This window comes from Thermobia domestica, chromosome 16, assembly GCF_964235325.1.
Source record: "Thermobia domestica chromosome 16, izTheDome1.hap1.1, whole genome shotgun sequence".
Lineage (NCBI taxonomy): Eukaryota > Metazoa > Arthropoda > Insecta > Zygentoma > Lepismatidae > Thermobia > Thermobia domestica.
Genome location: NC_137469.1, coordinates 134,668,370 through 134,680,816, shown reverse-complemented (window position 1 = coordinate 134,680,816; position 12,447 = coordinate 134,668,370).

Below are 12,447 nucleotides of genomic sequence, written 5' to 3'. Positions count from 1 at the left end.
GAAAGTATTTTCTATTCTAAAGGGAATGGTGTACGAACAATGATCATAGGATAAATAGGGAATTCTCAGGAAAATTTTATATTACATCCGGGTCATCTGGAGCATTGTGGGAATGTTCTTAGCTCATTGGTAAACATTTTCCCGCACTTAGTTTTCAATAGAAGTTTGAAATTTTTTATATATATTTAGTACACCCCTTCGTATTTTTCAGTTGATTTTGAGATCTGTGCGTTAACAAAGGGGATCCAGAGGGGATCAAAGTTTGAAAAAAAATCCAGATTTCCCTCAAAATTTTCCCTTCTTAGGGACACGATAGGAAAACGTAAATGGAACAGTTTGAAAGTTGTTCTATCCTGAAGAAAATGAGGTACTAAACATGATCCTAGGATAAATAGGGATGATGCTGTAGCTGATTGACTGAAATTAAATAATTTACCTTTAAAAAGCCATAATTTAAAAGGTTAATGAATATAATTTCATTTGGAAATGTAAAGTTTTTGCATATATTACTGGTTCATATAAAAAAATGGTACCATATAATACTTGTCGTTGCGTAAGTGTGTATTGGTTATTTGTCTTGCCGTGGAGTTAAGACAGCTACAGGAATTGCGATTTAATTGCAATTCAAAGGAATTAACATTACAATTGCGTCGTAGCATATGCTTGTAGTATTTACTGTCTTTCATTTTCTAAGAGTAATAACATACATTTTATGGCAAGTGTGGAATTAAAAATGTAAGTTGTTCATTAATCCCCAGTTTCAATATAACTTCTACAAAACAAGCCTCGTTATTCATTAGTATGATTAATAATATCCTTTCGATTTATTTGTTTTACAAGTATGTTATTAAATAATTTGATCACACAATTTTCCTGACAGAATTTTAAGATGTTCATGAGCAAGGAATCACGGGTTACTACCTATGTTCGTTGCTCTTGCCAGTTTACGTAATTAAATATGAAACACGATATACGGTATTTTAACTGAAAAAGATAGTATCCTATTAGTTATACAACCTTTCGTCAAACAAAGTGTTAGAAACAACCAGGAACAGTAATATTGATATACACATATTTAGATCATATCTTGCCCCCCCACTTTTAACGTCCAATCGCCGCCACTGGTTTAAATGAATCCCAAAGTAAAGTCCGGGTAGGAAAATTTTTGTCCACGAGCTTTCACATCGAAAATGGCCTGAAACAAGGCGATGCGTTGCCATTATAATTCAACTTTGTTCTGGAATACGCTATAAGGAAAATCAAAGATAGCAACCAGAGCCTAGAGTTGAACGGTATTCATCAGGTTATGGCATATGCTGATGTAAATTTAATAGGGGATGATAGGAGAACAATAGAAAGAGATGAAGAGATCTTATTAAACGCTTGCAGAGACATGGGTTTAGAAGTAAATGCAGAGAAAACTAAATACATGAAAGTGTGTCGGGACCGTAATAACAGCGAATTATGGATACGCTTAAATAATGCTTTATAATAGCGAATAATATTAAATAATGCTTTTGATAAAGTGGATACTTTCAAATATCTAGGATCAGTATTAAGAGACGAAAATCATACTCATGAAGAAATTAAATGTCGACTAAAAGCAGGGAATTCGTGTTACTATTCGGTTCAAAATCTCTTGTTGTTGCGAATTCTGTCGAGGAATTTGAAGCTTAAAATATATAAAACTATAATCATGCCTGTTCTGTATAGTTGCGAAACATGGTCACTTACTCTGAGGGAAGAACATAGACTGAAAGTGTTTGAGAACGATCCTGAGACGAATATTCGGACCCAAGAGAAACGGGAATGGGGAATGGCGGAAACTTGATAACGAGGAATTACATAATTAATACGGTTTACAAAACATTGTTAGTCATCAAGTGTAGGAGGCTTAGGTGGTTTAGGTAGCTCGAGTATATCTTGATTTTAGCAATATGCGTTGGCCTACTTCATTGATGAAATGAAACCCCTCTTGGCCTCATGAACCACATGATTCAACTTCTATTGTAACAAACAAATATTTGCCGAATCGATTGATATATTTATAACTTCTCTTTACCTCTCTTCGAGCTGCTATGAGTCCTGCTCGAGCCGATTTATCTGGTACATTTGAGGCAGCATAAGTGTCTGCATAGTTGAAATCCCAAACAAGCGCCTTCCCTTTTTTCTATGGCACTAACGTAATTGCGTCTGCATTCATTTGGTCCTCTCACTGATGGAACGCCTGCTGAAATGAGAGCTCTCAGAATGGTATAATTTACACTGGTATGTCGTGAAGGTATGCTAGCACTGTTTTACATAAGTCATGCAATCCTCGACTATCTACATGGGCGTTACGGTGTGGCTCGCAGATATTACTCCTATGCGTAGGGCAGTGTCTATTCGAAAATTTTCGTTAGATAGATGTAAGCCCAAAGAAGATGAAGGTAAGAAGAACATAACAGAAGATGATTATAAGATCACAGCTTGACTTTTTCGAAGAAGAAACAAAAAACGTCGCTAATTGCTCTATAAAAAACATAGTTTATCCGTGTCTTTTACATTGAGAATAAAAACTTAATGTAAGATTCTGCAATCTAATGAACAATATACTATAGTATACACCACCACTCACGTTACGCATAGTAGTGCTTGAACTTATCTATTCCATAATTTTAGAGAACAATAAAATTGCAAATAATTTCTATACAAAATAAACAGTTAAGTAATCGCTTTTTCTGCTGAACATACCGGGCCTTATGCAGATTTGTTCTGGCGTGTGATTAGTACCATACTAAAGAGCTCGACTGACATTTTTCCTGCAGTAGTCATGTCTATGTTATGACACTAATCATACGTCAAAACGACTCTGCATAAGGCCTGCCAAATTTATTTTGCATGTTGTTTTGAGTGCAGGGCACTTATTTGAAACCACAAAACAATATAAACTAAAGCAAATTCTCTTCAGACTTGTTTTCCTTAATTTTCCTGATACATCCTATGAAATATGCTAATGGCCGTAAGGAAATACACGCACACACAATATTCAGATCAAGTTCGTATGCTTGGGAACAAAATATTTCTTCCAGCTCATTTACATAAGCGGTATGCAATTTGTAAAGAAAGTCTCAGTTGCTCACTCGATAACGTTTTTATTTTGTCAATAGAAATCAAACAAGTTTAGCGACATCTTTGGTTATCGACGGCAGAGCACAATCTGAAATCACAAGAAGAAAACGAAGCACTGATTAGTAATCTGTAAAGAAGACATAATTCATGCTGCGAGCAAATGTTAAATCAAGGTCTATTAGCACATAGACGATGCATGCGTCAATAACTACATGCAAAGTGAATTTATATTGATTTTTACAACGGTTGTTAAAAGTTGTGCCCTGCATGAGATATAATATGGAGATGGGGGACAAGCAAGATCTGCTTGTAGCGCGGAAGGACTCCACAGTAGCAGAGATGGAGTGGGGCAGTGGGTCAAGTTTTCTGAGTGGGTCGTGGGTCAACAGCATGTGACCCACCACCCACTGCGACCCACCGACTCAGTATGATCTACCGACCCTCTGCTCACTGCATTCTAGACAGTATCTTCTGAAGACTGGTAAAAAAAAGTCTTAGTTTTACTTTCAAAACTTTAATTTGCCTTCCTTTTCGACTTGTTTCTGTCTACTTCCCTGAGGTGAGTATATCTAACCAAGTGAAAAAAGAACTTCAGGCACTTTTGGATATTGATATTTTTAATTGTAATAATAGCAATAGGACTTCTACTACACTTGGCTTTCGAGATCAGTGAGTTTTTAGAGGAGCTAACTACTGAAAAAAAATATATTTTTGAATCACTGTAATATATAAATTATTATATAAAAAATTGAATGTAACTATGTGTGCCTGATCATCACGGTCAAATTGCAAAGTCACAATGAAATTACTTTTGGTATATAGTTAGGCCTTAATCCAAACTGGGATATTATATTGCGTTTATTATAATGCATAATATCTTAAGGAGATAGAGAGGATCCGAATTTTTGCGAAAAAAAAAATGAGTATCTCGCAAACCGTTAAACTTACGGAGATGAAATTCAGTGTATTAACTTTTTATTGAAAACAAACAGAATGTGTCCTAGCATTTTTTTTAATTCTCCTTCATGTGTGTGTGGGGGGGGGGCACTTTCTATATATGGAAAATTGGCAGTGAGTTGGTTTGTAAAAATGATCGAAAACGATCATGTTATTTAAGAAAAAAAAATAAGAAACAAAAAAATACAGTGCTGGGCTTCATATATCCATTGCTTTCTACTATAATTGCTGAAGTTTATGTTTATTATATGGAGCGCTTACAGAACAGGGCAATCAACCCTAAAACTTGTGACTAAAACAGGCATAAAATCTGTACTGTAAGCTTAATTACACGGAAATTTTAAGTTTGGATTGTACGCATAATTATATGGAAAATTTTACACTTTTTTCCTTTTACGTTGGTCTACTTACCTTGATTTGGAACTTCCAAATTTCATCCTTTTTTCCACTGAAAAGTATTAATAATTCAACAAGGAAATAATTATACTATGATAATTTAATTGAAATTAATCGTAATTTGGCACATGGCAAACAGCAGTGTGGTAACTGAAGCGGAAGAAGGAGGGAAATTCCCATTCACCTCTGAACACTTTCCAGGAACCTCGTTCCCTATCGCTTTCTCGACCGGGTAGGAAACTTGGTAATACCATCAAACCTTCATGTGTAAAAATTAAATTTATAAACAAATAAGAAATCATCAGTTTATCAGGCTTTAATTGATAATTTATTCACAAGACTCCCTATCGAAGGCGTGGTAGATGAAGTTTCTGTTCTCCATGAGTCGACATTGCCAACTGACATGGTCGATATGAAAAAGATGTTGTATAGTGATAGATTATACGTACTTCTTGCTGAGTATATCAAAACTAAGAAAAATCGTTATCAGACTTAAGTCTAACAAGCAGATTGTCGATGAGGAGTTGCAGATATCAGGTAGAAGTATTATCAATTTCCACGACAGAGTGCGAACGGGGATTTCCCCTTATGAATTTACAGATGACTGATATTAGAAACACTGTGCTCAAACATTGTCTAACTTGTTGTTCATCAATGTTAATGGCCCACCGCTAGACAAGCTCAAAGTACACGAGTTAGTTATTTCTTGGCTGAAGGATGGACATCATTCCGCTGCAGATGATGTACCACGATAAAGTTACCAACAGGAAATAAACCCGATTTCAGGTTTGTTTTAAGGTGGATGTATACTTGTACTAGTAATAGCTTATTTGTGTTATTCAACTTTGTACCTATTTTTCAGTAAGTCTCTTCTATGCTGTAGGTAACCTACTTTGAATAAATATTCATAATAATTGCAATTATGCATATTTGTAATTTAAATTTAACGTGGTATTTTAGTGATTACACAAATTACAATTATGAGCATACTTTATGGGGCGTTTACACTTAGTCGATTTGCGTTCGATTCAATTGAATTGACGTCACTTTCAACTTAATCGACCGTGTAAACAGGACTTCAACTTAATCGCTTGTTGATCGAAAGCGACTAATCGACTAGCAACTGAATTGAAAGACGTTCTATTTTCTGTGGTCGATTCTATTTTCTTCTGCTATAACACCGCAAATTGTACCAATTACTTTTTGCTTGGACATCTTTAAAATTGCCAGTCGATTTCGAATCGACCAGAGGAGAGCGAGTCGACAAGGAGCATTTAATTTCGGTTGAAACAATTGAACACATTTATCGATCTCATTCGGTCTAGTTGCTTCGATTTAGTCGCAAATGCAGCGAGTCGATTTAGCCGTGCGACTAAATCGACCAAGTGTAAACGCCCCATTATGGAGATGCTCTCACATAGGGTACCCGAGCACCTTTATAAACTATGAAAAACTGATTTTTCAAGTTTTTTGTGAGAAAATACTGTGAACTGAGAAGCCATAACCTTTTCCATATTGTACAGGGGTATTTTCCTGCGAATAGAAGTTTTTTTTGGAATGCGTTCAGAAATTAACACTTGCAATAATACTCTCTTAGTACAAGTATATTTTAGGCACACACTAATTTCCCCCCACCTCGAAGTGTTTCAATTTCCTCACTGACAAACAATTTACTATTTGATATTGTAAAGGTCAGATCCACCGTTATTGTAACAGAGTGGTGCTTGAGCGATTGACTAGAAATTCAAACTCCGATTAGTAACAATTTCACAGTCTTGTTTTATTACAAGTGTAAACTCTTTAGTCAGTACAGAAGAGGCCGTGTATCGTGTTCTGAGTTGATGATGATGGATTTTGGTGAGTCAGAATAGACAAAGTGGATGATAGTGGGTCACGGTGGGTGGTGGGTCGTCGGTCGTGGGTCAAGTTTTCATTCACCCACGCCAACTCTGCACAGTAGCTTTCCAAAGCTTGTTCCCGACGCTAAATTATTACGAAGGGAAAAAATAAATTACTTTCCCATTGGACTTTACAATTTCATAATTTAACCCTTAGATATACTTCTAGGGTCACATTAACATCTATTAGTATATCAATTAAGTTTTTACGCATGCTTTATCTACGTTTCGTAAAGTTGTTCTCCTCTGACATCTACTATCGTAATTGTGATTTACGTGCTGATGTGAAATGAACACTACAGGCCCGTAGGGGGGCCCAATCCAAAAATAATATAGTTCATCACCATATTATAGTTCATTTGCAAGCGTACTGTGAAAATTTTAGAGGGGCCAGTAAAAATTTAGGGGGCCCGGCCCCCTTAGACCCCCTGGATACGGGCCTGTTTCTAGGGCTTTCTTCTTTCTATCCAATTGTATATTGCAGGATATGAAGATATAAGGTGGTAATTATTTTTCTCCTACAATGAGAGAGACAATATTACGTAGTACATAAGTTAGTGCGAAATGATATGTATCTCAAATAATATTAAATAGGAAAAAACTCAATCAGATCACATACATTATATTGTGATTTTCACTACAATCACCTATTACTTATGTGTTATGAACTTGTAACCCTCAGTTATAGCAGAGGTTGTATCATTTTTTTTCCTTTTCGGTCCGAATAATTTTAAACCACACTGTATAACAATAGTATGTATGATCATGTTTTACTGTATAACTCCTCTCAGTTTACGTACCAAATCCGTTTTTGTTTTCGTCCAAATAGAGATTAGAAGTTTCAGAATAATTAAATATATAGGTTTTCGGGAAATAATGTCTTTTATTTACAAATTATTTTTCTCCGTAAATTTTCGTGTATGGGCATCTCATTTGGATAATTATACAGGGTGTCCAATATACAATGCAACCCGGAGTTTGGGGTAGTAGAACTTTTTGAACCTGTTGTGATACACAAATAATAATCATACCAAAATGAAGCCTTGTTTATGCATATATTTTTAAACTAGGAAGCAACGATTGAATACAGTAGGAACCACACAGTGTTGCCAGATGTAACTGAAGCAGGGGCGTCATTTAGGGGGGCAGGGAGGGGCATTTTCCCCCCCTAAGTTTGAGATGTATATAGATTTTATCAATAGAATAGTAGTAAATCAGTGAAAAAGGCGAAATTTTACTAATATCAAGGGGTCTTGCACCCCCAAGCAAAATCTGAAATGACGCTCCTGAACCGAAGATTTAAATCAATTATTTTTTTTTTCTTTTTGCAAAATATGTAAATTGACTCATAACTCATATGTACAGATGTTCTGTCATGAATTTTCAGTTTGTTTTGTTGGAGTAGCTTGGAAACTATGGAGCAGAAAAAAGAATTTTTCATTTCCACCGATAACTAATCGGATGAGGCCTCTGTAAAGGGGAACTAGGGAAATCGTAGTTTTCATAAATTAACACTCTGGATTGACAACTTTGCTGATATTTCAGTGCATCAAAAGGTGTGTTAAGGATCTGTCTACATTATGCAATTTCTGAAAACAATGAAAAACAAACTTTGAAATTATCATGATAACATTTTTACTTACATGCACCCGGCAACACTGCTATTCATTTGTATGGGGCTATTTAAAGCAAGAGGTATACAAGAACAATTCTCGAACTATTCAAGACCTGGAAACCGAACATTCGCAGTGCCATTGAGAACATTAACACTTCTGATCTTCGTCAAGTTGCTGCCAACCTGGTGAAACGTGTGAACCAGTGTTTGAATCAAAACAGGGACACTCCCAGCATACGCTGTAGAGCTGGTAACTCATTTCTGATAGTAGCAAAGATACCAACAAACAATATGAATGCTGCACTGCAAATTCGTTTCTAATTGTTCTTGAAAAGTTTGCGGATTTAGTATTCGTCTTGTATGTGAAATATCATTGTGGGTCCAATTGCCACATGAAATGTCGCAAACATTTACCTTGTCGGTATTATTTTATTTTATTCATATCTAGAATAAAATAAAATAATATCATCAAAGTAGACTACATAAGCTAAGGCAATGCACGCTTACTGAAGTGAACTGAAGAACCGCTCAGTGGGAACCACCTAAACCATTGCTGTTGCAAAAACTGACTGAACCAAGATCGAGAAGTAGAAGAGCGCTTACGTTTAACAAACATTTCCGCTGCCGAAGAATTACGGCTTCCAAAGAACCACGACTCTGACTTAGGAGAGATGAGGAACGACTCACTTGCTCATACTAAAGAGCGCTTAGAAGATCCGGTTAGTTCAAGAGTGATACATTACTAGGTTTTAGGTTATAACAATTGAGAAAGTAATGTGCCAAGATTTTGCCAATGATATTTACTTAAGAAATACAGGAATGTGTACATTGTAGGGTCTACAAGTTGCGATTATTTTGACTTAATTTCTTCGTTCGGTTGGTAACACTTTGGTTTTTTTTTTTCTTTAATTTCACACTAAACTTTCTCTACATCTGAATACTCTAGCTTAGGGTTTCTCAATCTATTTCATGTTGCGACCTCCTATCACATTGTCCCTCATAAGTTATTTCTTGTTTATATAATGTTTTTGATTACTGCTGCTTATTGATTATGAAGCCTAGTAAAAGATCATCAGGCTCAAGTTTCACATTAAGCTTCATTTTGAATTGTATTTCAATACGCAATTACATCCCTCTTTTATTTCATTTTTTAAAACGACTCTTTATTTGCTCAATATTCTTTGCTGTGCTTAACAAAAACTCAAGTATAGAAATTTATATATATAAATCAAAATCAGAAATTCAAAACGCACTTCAAAAATATTTTTCGCTACTAGACCCTAATCACATTTTTCATCTCCCTTCGCGACCACCACTTTGAGAAATCCAGCTGGATATTAACAATCAAATTTATTTTTAAATTCAAAATTGGACAATGGAGAAAAATATTTTTCAGTATTCAATACTTTATAATTTTGTTTCTAAACAAACATCAACAATCAAACGATTGCTAAGCAATAAATTTCTTTTATTCGTGTGTCAAATTTAGTGAATTCAGGTAAGTATTCTCCCATTTTCTTCTATTTCCCCATTTTTTTTTTCTAGTGGCATTGATGCTAAAAACGCCACTAGGAATGAGGGAACAGCATAGCATATATACAAGAACTAGCATGAATGTTACATCAATATGCTAGTTTGTAACTTGGCTGTTAAGATTACTCAGGGGCAACGGAGGGAAGGGGAACAGCGCCCCGGAACAAGACCCTCTATGAAAAGGAAGCTTTGACGGTTGTTTACCTTAATGGTATCTTCCTCAGGTTCCTTTCCCCTTTGTAATTTGCAGGCCATGGGCGCTGAGGGCCTACATAAAATTAATTGGCATCTTCTCAGGCCCGGCAAATTCCCGAAAGATGCCTGCATTTTACTAAAAGTAACTAAGAAGTTCAAGTATGAACCCGGTTGTTTGAACTAAACAGTTATTATCACATTTTAATATACTGAAAAAAATACAAGAGAATATTGATGTTTTAAAACCTCTTGTCTTAAGTATAACTAAATGCTAAATCTAAATAACAGTAGGGTTAATAATCCTATTTATAAGCTACAAGCGACAAAGTACTGCGATTTTACTGTTTTCTTCTTCAGATCTATATTATATAAAGGTAACCAAGAAAGTTATGTCGCTTTTTGGGAAGGTCTGTGTTCAATTGGCCCTCACACCGTGAGTTGAATGCGGATGGAGAAAAGACGAAGGTCAGTTGTTGGTGTAGCTATATCCAACATACTACCTGGTTGTGGCAGTTCAGTTACATCGTGAGCTTAGGTAAAGACAGAGTGAACATGGGACCTCCACAGAGCGTCATAAGGGCGTGTATGTTCTACGAGTTCAAACTGGGGTTAAACACCGATGCAATGGTGCGGAAGATATGTCAGGCCTTTGGTGAGTGTCGTGACTACGGGGACAGTGCAGCGGTGGTTTAACATGTTTAAGGACGATGACGAAACACTCGCAGACGCACCACGTGCCGGAAGAACAATACATGTACAAAATGAAGATTTTCAGGCAGCAATTAAGGCGAACAATGCCAGACATGTGAGGAACTGGGTCTATAATTCAGTGTGAATGGAGAAACAATTTGACAGCACCTCCATCAACTTGGGAAGCACTACAAGTTGGGTCTATGGGTCCCACATGATTTGACTCCGGGCCAGAAGGCAACGCGAGCAGACACCTGTATTTCTTTGCTGTCTCGTTTGAGGAAGGAGCCATTTCTGGGCAGGGTGCTGACATGTGATGGGAAGTGGGTCCTGTACGAATCTCCACGGCGCCATCATCATTGGTTACCATCCCATGAACCGGTTTCAAAACAGCCGAAACCAGTACTGCACCAGAAGAAGGTCCTCCGGTGTGTTTGGTGGACTGCTCGCGGCATCGTGCATCGGGAACTGCTACCAGCTGTCCAGAGCATCAATGCAACTGTGTACTGTCATCAGTTGAGCTGCGTTCAAGAAAAACTCAAAACTCTGTAGCCAGCTTTTCTGAATCGCAAAGGGGTCCTTCTCTTACAGAACAACGCTAAGTCCCACACGTGGCTAGGATGAGCCGGAACGCCATTCTATTGGAAATACTATTGCATCCGCCATACTCCCCGGACAGTGCACCGTATCCTGTTCCATTCCTTGGACAATCTCTTTAGAGGACGCCAGTTCAAATCACTAGTAGAGGTGCAAAATACACTTGATACCTTCTTCGCTTCAGTTCTACCGCGATGGAATCCATGGCTTTCCAGAACGTTGGCAGATAGTCGTCGATGCTGACGGGGACTATTTTTGATCTTCCAGGTACGTCTTAGGTGACATATCGATGTTCGAAAGTGGTGGGTGAAAAGCAACAATACTTTCTTTGTTAGTGATTTGTTAAAATGGTGATTTATTATATATAAAGGAAATATTGCTTAAATGAGGTTTGATTGATAAATATTAAAAATATTTAAATATACGTATAACACGTAATATAATTTTCATGAAATATGACAGACTTTTGAAAACCTGCTGGAAGAAATCAGTGAAATAAAGCAGTTAAAATTCCCGTTGATTTCAAAAGAAGAAGAATGTTTACACATTTAAATAAATAGCCGGAAAAACAAAAGATAGTGAAGGTATTTAACATCCGTAAATCCTTTGTCTATTTAGTTTGATATCCTGATATAATACGTCCTTAACATCCCTCAGACATTATACTCTTAATATTAGAATTAGGAATTAATTTGTGAGCTTTCAGCATCTTTGGCCATGTTAGCCTGTCATGTATGAGATGATGTCCTTTGGCGGATAACCCTGTTCGGGGAGAAAGGAATGGGAAGGAAGAAAGCGACCTGAGAGTATTGTTAGGTCCTGGCATTTGCCTGGTATGAATGAGGGAAACCTCACTTAAGATGGCTGACCTCGAAAAGCTTTTACACTTTTCCGGAAATCGAATCCAGAACTTTTAATGTTTTACGTCAATTTCTTTCCACAATTTTTCCTTGCGGCAGCACCTTGCCCCATTCTGAATAATTATTACTTGTGATATATTTTGAAAGTGATGTCTTTGCTGTTATAGATGATGTTACTGCGTAAGACACCAAATATATAAACTCTTCTTTTTCGTTGTATCTCGAATATGCTTTTACATCACCTCTGCACAACAAGGAAATCACCTGTGCCGTACATGTAAGTCATCTGGGTACTGCGTGTAAATCATCTCTGTCCTACATGTAAATCACCTGGGTACTGCTTGTAAATCACCTGTGTGTTACGTGTAAATCATCTCTGTCGTACATGTAAATCATCTGGGTACTGCCTGTAAATCACCTATGTGCTACGTGTAAATCACCTATGTCTTACATGCAAATCACCTGTTACTGCGTGTAAATCACCTATGTGCTACGTGTAAATCACCTATGTCTTACATGCAAATCACCTGTTACTGCGTGTAAATCACCTGTGTGTTACGTGTAAATCATTTCTGTCCTACATGTAAATCACCTG